The following is a 7220-nucleotide window of genomic DNA, read 5'->3' on the forward strand; positions in this document are numbered from 1 at the left end:
TAAGTGCTAGGTTTGCAGGCAATGTGGGCATATCATTCATGTCAGGAGTAAGGCAGATTTAGAGCTCCAGCCAGGAATATGAGGTGTTTACTTCAGGTAAAGAGTTGCTCTCAACCTCCTTTATTAAATCAACAACAGTAGGCGAGGACATCAAAAGATGGCCCTGTGTCCCTGCTTGCAAACTTCTGAAGAGCCACATCCATGCTATTAAATGCATCCTTTCCAATGAACGGTCTGTGACCCCAAGGTCAAGTGATGGGAAGGGTGGAGAGAGCCTCCACACCACTCAGGTCTATCCTGACCTAGAGCAGGCTGGTCACGTTGATGTTGCTTAGCAGTAGTTCTTCAGATATAATTTAGATCATAGTACGTCAGAATGCAATGTTGTCATGAGTGTCATAGCAACTGGTCCAGGATCTAGAATATAATTATTCCTGTATGTGTTTTTCTTTTCAGCTCAAAGTTCAGAAATTATAAAAGTACCATGTTGTAGCCGATCAATAACAAATCGAGGCTTGCGTTGCCTGCCCTGAAATGCAGATGCATTGGGTTTATGAGAACGAAGAGCCTTCTGGGATCCCTGGGACTGTGCAGAATGGAAAGAACCAGATCTGGTACAGTCTCATCAACAATGGCTTTTAGGATCGTCCCTGAACTGAAGAATATCCCTACTTGTACCTGACCATTGGCTTCGAGAGAGTTAGTTGGAGTGGTCCAAAAACAAAAACTGGGAGCAAAATAGTGGTTCTGAGGTGTGGACAATCAGAAGTCTCTCTGCCTGGTCCCATCTTTATTTAGCAGTGTAGCTGTATCAACAAGACTCCTTTGTAGAACTGTACAAGGGTGTCTCATTACGTTGGCTTACATCCCCCAAGAAGTGAAAATATTTAAGAAAGCAGCGATAGGCATTAGGGTTTGGCCCATTCCCTCCCTCATTTTTATGTGAAAGTGTGAAATAATTTGATCCATTCCAACACTGGAATAGATGACACACTTGTACAAAGTGACTTCACTCTCCAGAAGCAGAGCAGATCTGTACCATCACAGGCTGATAAAGACAGAAGAGAAGGCAGCAATAGTTTGATAAACTTATTGGGAAGTTGTCTGTAGAACTGGACTTACTGTGAATAAAAAAGATCACAGTGACTCATATTTCTGATTCTTCATCCAAAAACATTTTGAATACCAGCTAACTGATGAGATTAAAATAGTCAATGATGAATGAGGTCTAAGACATTTTATCCTCCAAAAGGCAGATGAGACAAACACATGCCTTTTGATACAACCACATTTGATATGCTAACAAAGTAGGGAGATACAGCAACTGAGGAAGCAGAAGGAAGGAGAAGATGAGGTTAACACAGCTTTTTCAGCAAATTGCACAAATCATGGCTTTTTGTGTTGATAAGAGGAGACTCTTAGGTCCGGTGAGGATGAGAGATTGTAACATGTAAGACATTTGCAGTGGTCCATAACTGTGTATATGTGACAAGACTTTATTTCTATTGTAGCAACTATTGCTCTAAACCCTTTAATAAACAAAAGGGAAAAAAAATATGAGAATTACACTTAAAGCATTTCTTAACTTCTATTGATTTTACCTTTCTCTTTGGCAGTGGATGGTGTCATCGTGGGGAAACATCAACTTTTTTTGAGCAATGCTTTTAACTGTTCTAAGAAATTCATTTACACAGGCTCTGCTCTGAGGACCATGGATATTAGTTTTCTAATCTTTCTAAGAAAAGAAATAGAACACAGGAAAAGGCAATTCTTATCACTGGAGTGGACTTCCAGAAGTGTATAAGAGTACATTATTAGTTACTTGAACATCCAAAAAGCTTTTACCAATATCATGCCATCCTTACAGCAGAAGTTCTTAATGTCTCTTGGTATCTACGTGTAGTCACCAAGAACTTTATGAGCAGCTGCCACATGAAAACTTATTATTACACAGTTGTATTTTGACTGTGACTGTCAAAACTGTCGCCACTGGGAAATTGGCAACCACAGAAAAAATGTGTTTGAGAACTATAAGGATAACTCTAAATGAGTGCATGCAGAGAGATTTGAGATCATTTTGCCTGTGCTCAGAGCTGGTCCTGAAGTGTGGTGCTGTGCCTGAGTGAAAATTCTAGAATGAAGAGTCAAGTTATGAAACCATGCTCTGTAAGCTGGACCTGGGACCATGCAAACATGCTTTCTGAGCATCCAGGCTGATAAATCCCTGTAAAAATGGTGCTGGGACTGTGTGTTCACCAATGCAGTTGTGCCCATGGGTGCTGTACCTAGAATTCCACCATACCAGGTAACAGGTGATAGCTCCCACCAACAGGGAATCCCCCATTCAGTTTTCTCACAGATTTTAGTATTGTCCTATGGACTTCCAGAATCTCAAAACTTTCCCTTTTTCCCCCCATTTTTATTACATTTCAGGTATTTGTCTCCAAGATGACTTGTATTATTTTACATTCATTATAGTAATAACTGTCAAGTCAATCATAATTATTTCTATATGTTTCTATATGTTTTGATACCTATGCATTTAGAGATTTGCTACCAGCAATTTAATGTCTCTACTGGACAGCAATATGCTAGTAATTAGCTGTTTATGAAATATATTTCAAATACTTTATATATATAAATTAGCATGAAAGGAAATAAAGACACTGCATCCTGTAACCTCTTATGAATTCATCCAAGCTGTTTTCATTTTCTGTTTTCACAGTACACTTATTTAAAACCTTGGACATCTGCTGCCACACAAAGTAAAAGACGTATAAAATGGCGATGTGATTTGCTCTATTACGTGCTACATTACAGACTGGGGATAGCTCATATGGGTGCCACTGAAGTTGTTGGTAGTGGACGCCCAAGGGAGCGAGTAGCAATTATCCATGGCCTCATAAATCCCTCTGCCATTGCCAAAGAAAGGCACACAGAAAAGCTACTGTTCTTAGCAAGAGCGATCATCACAGTGTGCTTGCAAGCACATTGTTTGTAGTACAGAATAATCCCTCTGAATGTACATTACCTGAAGAACATTTTTAAAGCCACTTATCCTTGCCAGAGATGACTCTTGTTGTCATTCTCCTGTGTATTCTTCTTTCTTCTAAGTGATGCTGCCAGCAGAGAAATAGTCATGAAGCCTATGCTAAAGTACATGACAAAAAAGATTTGACGCTGTCATTGACATTATCTCTTCTGACAACAGCCAAATTACACTAGCGTGTATATATCAATAGCACTGAGTCTTTGGTACAATTGCTAAAACACAAGAAAGAAAGAATAAAAAGACTGTAGGCCCAGACCAAAAGCATGATTGGCTGCTACAGTAACTTTCTACCTGAACAATAGGAGTTTTTTATATGTGCTAACAAGTGATGCCATGCGATTAGCCCAAATGGCAGCAACCTGTCCTTCTCGATTCACAAGGAAAGTTCCCTACCCCAGGGTCATCTGTGTTGGGAAGAAGAGCTGTTACTAACAGCCATATGTACTTCATAGCCAGTGTACTTCTGACACGAAGTCCTTGGACTCAGAAACTAAAACTCTTCCTCAGAGTCCTACTCCTTCCATCATAATGTCACATTTCTTCAGTTCTGCTCCCCACTGTGAATTAGTCAACCTGTGGCAGAAAATTGAAATTGGCACTGGATTTCAGTGAGGATGGAAAAACACACTTTCTGAAAACTTCAGATCTGATTCTCTGATTCTTTTCTGATGCTGAATGGATCTGGAAAAAAAAAAAAAAGCAAACAATTACAGAAAAGTAAAAAGGAGAGTTATTCAAGAATAAACAATAGGCTAGGGTCACAGTATTCACCTGGGGTGGGAAAGACCTCCTATCTAGGCTCATTTTTTAGAGAAATCTTGTTGATTAGGGGCTCCTGGCAGTGCTGGAAGTAGTTTCTCTAAACCCCAATCCAACTGCATGAATAACAGCATAGTCCCTAGGCAGGAAAAGAGCAGCACATACAAAGTAATTTTATTGCATTCATGCTACATAGTTCCTCTTTTTCTTCATTAAATTTTAATTGCCCTCTGCTACCAAACCATTCTGCATTGACCAGCATTGTTCTCAGCCCCATCGGACACTAAAAGGTAGTTCTTCACAGCCATCTCCTGCAAGGCTTGTTGTAGGACTTCACTCCTTGAGGGCTTGTAGCTCTTCATTCTTTGAGCTTCACCAAGCCATTGTTCTTCAATCTCTTTTGTTTCTCCAAGTCCTATTTCAGTCCCATTTCTAATCTTTGTTTCTATTTTTTGTTTATTTTGAAACCTTCTAGATTTTCACCTCTATGCAAATCCCACCCCCTGGTCCTTCCCTTGTTCCTGAACTAATTCTTCACTTGCCAACAAGTAAGTACCAACTGCAGTCCTGCACTGAATACAATCACGTTTACACTTAAGATCTTCCTATAGGCAAAAAGAAGTGAAGATTTTAAACAAAGCCAAGGATTTGTTGCTAGTGTAATGAAGTTTTAACTCTCTAATCAAGAAGTTATTATTAGCGTCAATCTAATTATTAGCGGGAAAGAAGAGAGGAGAGGGGAGGGGAGGGGAGGGGAGGGGAGGGGAGGGGAGAGACAAATCACCAGAGGAAGTCATAGTATTATAAAAAAGACTTCAATAAGGATACAGTTAAAATTGTTTTACACCCACTTCTTAACACTTGCCCTTTTTTCCACTGTTGTGGTCCACCTTCCACTCTCCCTGAGTGTAAAGCTCCTTTGTTTCAGTGTTGCAGGTCATTGGTATGCCAGGTCTTTGCCAAGAGGAGTATGATGCTGATGACGGGCATTTCTTCCTCCATGCTCACTGCATGAAGCTATCATTATATATCTTCTATCACACCGTACACCTTGCTCTCAGTTTTCAGGATGGCATTTCTTTCACTATCAGTGGTTGACCACTGAAGAGCTGTTTACAGCCCTGTGGTCTCCAGGATCACGTCGTGCCCTTCTGTTATCTTCTCATTCCTGCACTCCTCTGTATTCCACGGTGTGTCATCCCTCATTGAGACCTCTGCTATGATACCATTCCTTTATATTGCATCATTTTTCCAGGGTCAGAAGTATTTAGTTCCACACAAAATAACAGCTTGTTAATGCTATCTATTTAAAAATTATGGTTATACCATATGATTATACAGAGCTAAGCAATAGTAAAACAAATTAAGCAATGGCCACCTGGTCATTAGGAAACTGCTGTTAACAACAGCTTGTTTAGCTAAACAAGCTAAAGCAGAGCTGCAGGCAGCCCAAGAAAAACCCAGTCAAAGCCTGACAACTCCAGAGGCTTAGCAGCATTAGTGTGAAGTCTCTGGTCTGTTAGTAGCAATGGCAAGCTGCATCTACTCGGGTACAGGGCTGCTCTTATTTGCTCAGGACACTGACTTTTGGTCGTCTGTCTGACAAGTCTTCCAACATTACCTGGGGTGCATTGAGACAGATTTGAAACTTTCTATGGTGTTTGAGATCAGGAGTGACTTGTGATTAGTGACTTGGCTCTCCTGCTGCCCCAGGTTCCCACCAGGTTCAGAGAGAGGTGGGTACGACATTTGCCACAGCTGACCTCCACCACAGGAAAAGCCCTCTCTCTCCCTGACAGCCCAGTGGTGAAACAGATACAGCAAATTTCACGGTTTGCTTCCACCTAAGTACACATTTTCTGATTGATACCTACTTACATTTTGCAGTCATTCTCATTGGGATCCTTTTTGGCTGCTCAGCAGCACCACTAGAGTGCTTACTAGAAAGCTGCCTAAACTTGGGACATTGCTCTGAGCTTGATTAAACTCAACTGGCATCAGAGAATTTTATCCCAGAGGATTATTTGGCAAATGATAGCTGCTTCTTACTTCTGCAGCAATGCTTTCAAAAGCCCACAGGATCTGGATGCAAATTTCTAATGAGGACATTTTGTAGAGTAATCTCAGCGATACTGTTCAGTGTTAACACCAATTTGTGGCTTCATTCTCTGACAATTGAGGATGGAAGAAGGATTAAAATGGATTTTACTTCAAATAGTGTCCTGGTTGTCTAGTATATATGAAGACTGCATTTCCTTTCTGTTTCTATGTGTACACTTTTATCTTTTTTGCAGGAGTACCTGCAACTGGCATGTACTTTTTGCTATGGAAGTGAGATAGTTTTTATTTGTCTTATCTTCTTCAATGAGAAAATACAGAACCAAATTGAAACAGCAGGCAAAACAGTATATATGCAGAAAGCAACATGCAGTCATGCCTCCTCTAGGCTGGAGCTGTCGTCAGCTACAATAAAGCCAACAGACAGGCTGTGCAAAATAAGCCAATAATCTATCTCTCTGTTCAGTTCATATAGAGCTTTGCATGAGGTGTGATCCAAGGGAAGTACTGTTTTTGGGAGAGAGCCAATATCTGGGAATATTTTCCTCTCCATCTGATGTGAAAGAGCCTCAGTATGGTGCTGCAAACACTAAAGGCTCTGGCTGACAGCGAGTCCAGATGTCTGAGGTCACACGTACCACCATACCACCAACTGTATCTCAAAGAGAAATGTGGAGTCTGAAAGCCAGTGCTTCATACACATCAGAAGTCCTTAAGGCTGAAAAATATTCTCTGGGTGGCATGAGGTGATTTGGTGCCAAGTAGTTTAAAAGCCTTCTCAAACATATGTATTTGCTTTGCTCTGAGGCACCAAGTCCATTTTGAGCACTGCAGAAATCAGAGCTATAAAGGCAATCAGTTCAGGGGGATGGAAACAATTTTCCTTTTTTCATATGTCTTCAAAATGGTTATTTTGCCATCATGGAAGTTTGGAGGGTCACTGAGAAAGACTGGAGCAGAAGGACTTTAGAATAGGAAGGTACTATAAGAAGCAGATTTAGTGGAGAAAATGGACAATAGCAGAGATACTGCTGTGGCCATTTCTTCCCATATTGTCCCACTTACTTATACTGGTTGGTGCTGTTTCATGTGATTAGAGCTTTGTAAAATAAAGTTCTTAATCTAAGGCAGTTTTTGCAAACAGAACGTGTTTGTCACAATGCATTTTCAATATTTATATGGAAAAAAAAGATAACATAGAAGGTATCGGTCCTGAGCTATATCAGCACTTACAGATAAGGTGAATGCCTGCTAGCAGATTTCTGTTTACCTTGGTGAGAATCTGTTTTTACTGATACCAGTGCAGATTTCTGTCTGTCAAAAGCATCACCTTTTGTAGTACCAGTAAGAC

The 7220-nt window shown here is 40.5% G+C and overlaps 1 long non-coding RNA gene across 1 annotated transcript; it reads right to left on the reverse strand.

Moving 5' to 3' along the window:
- Positions 1-1295: 1295 nt before the first annotated feature.
- Positions 1296-4484, reverse strand: LOC310892839. The gene is made up of 3 exons (XR_014578513.1): positions 4368-4484; positions 3824-3950; positions 1296-3733 (listed from the first exon to the last, which is right to left on the reverse strand). It is a non-coding gene; the product is annotated as an uncharacterized lncRNA (long non-coding RNA).
- Positions 4485-7220: the final 2736 nt, after the last annotated feature.

The sequence above is a fragment of the Anser anser genome (genome assembly GCF_964211835.1).
Source record: "Anser anser genome assembly, chromosome: 1".
NCBI classification, from domain to species: Eukaryota; Metazoa; Chordata; class Aves; order Anseriformes; family Anatidae; genus Anser; species Anser anser.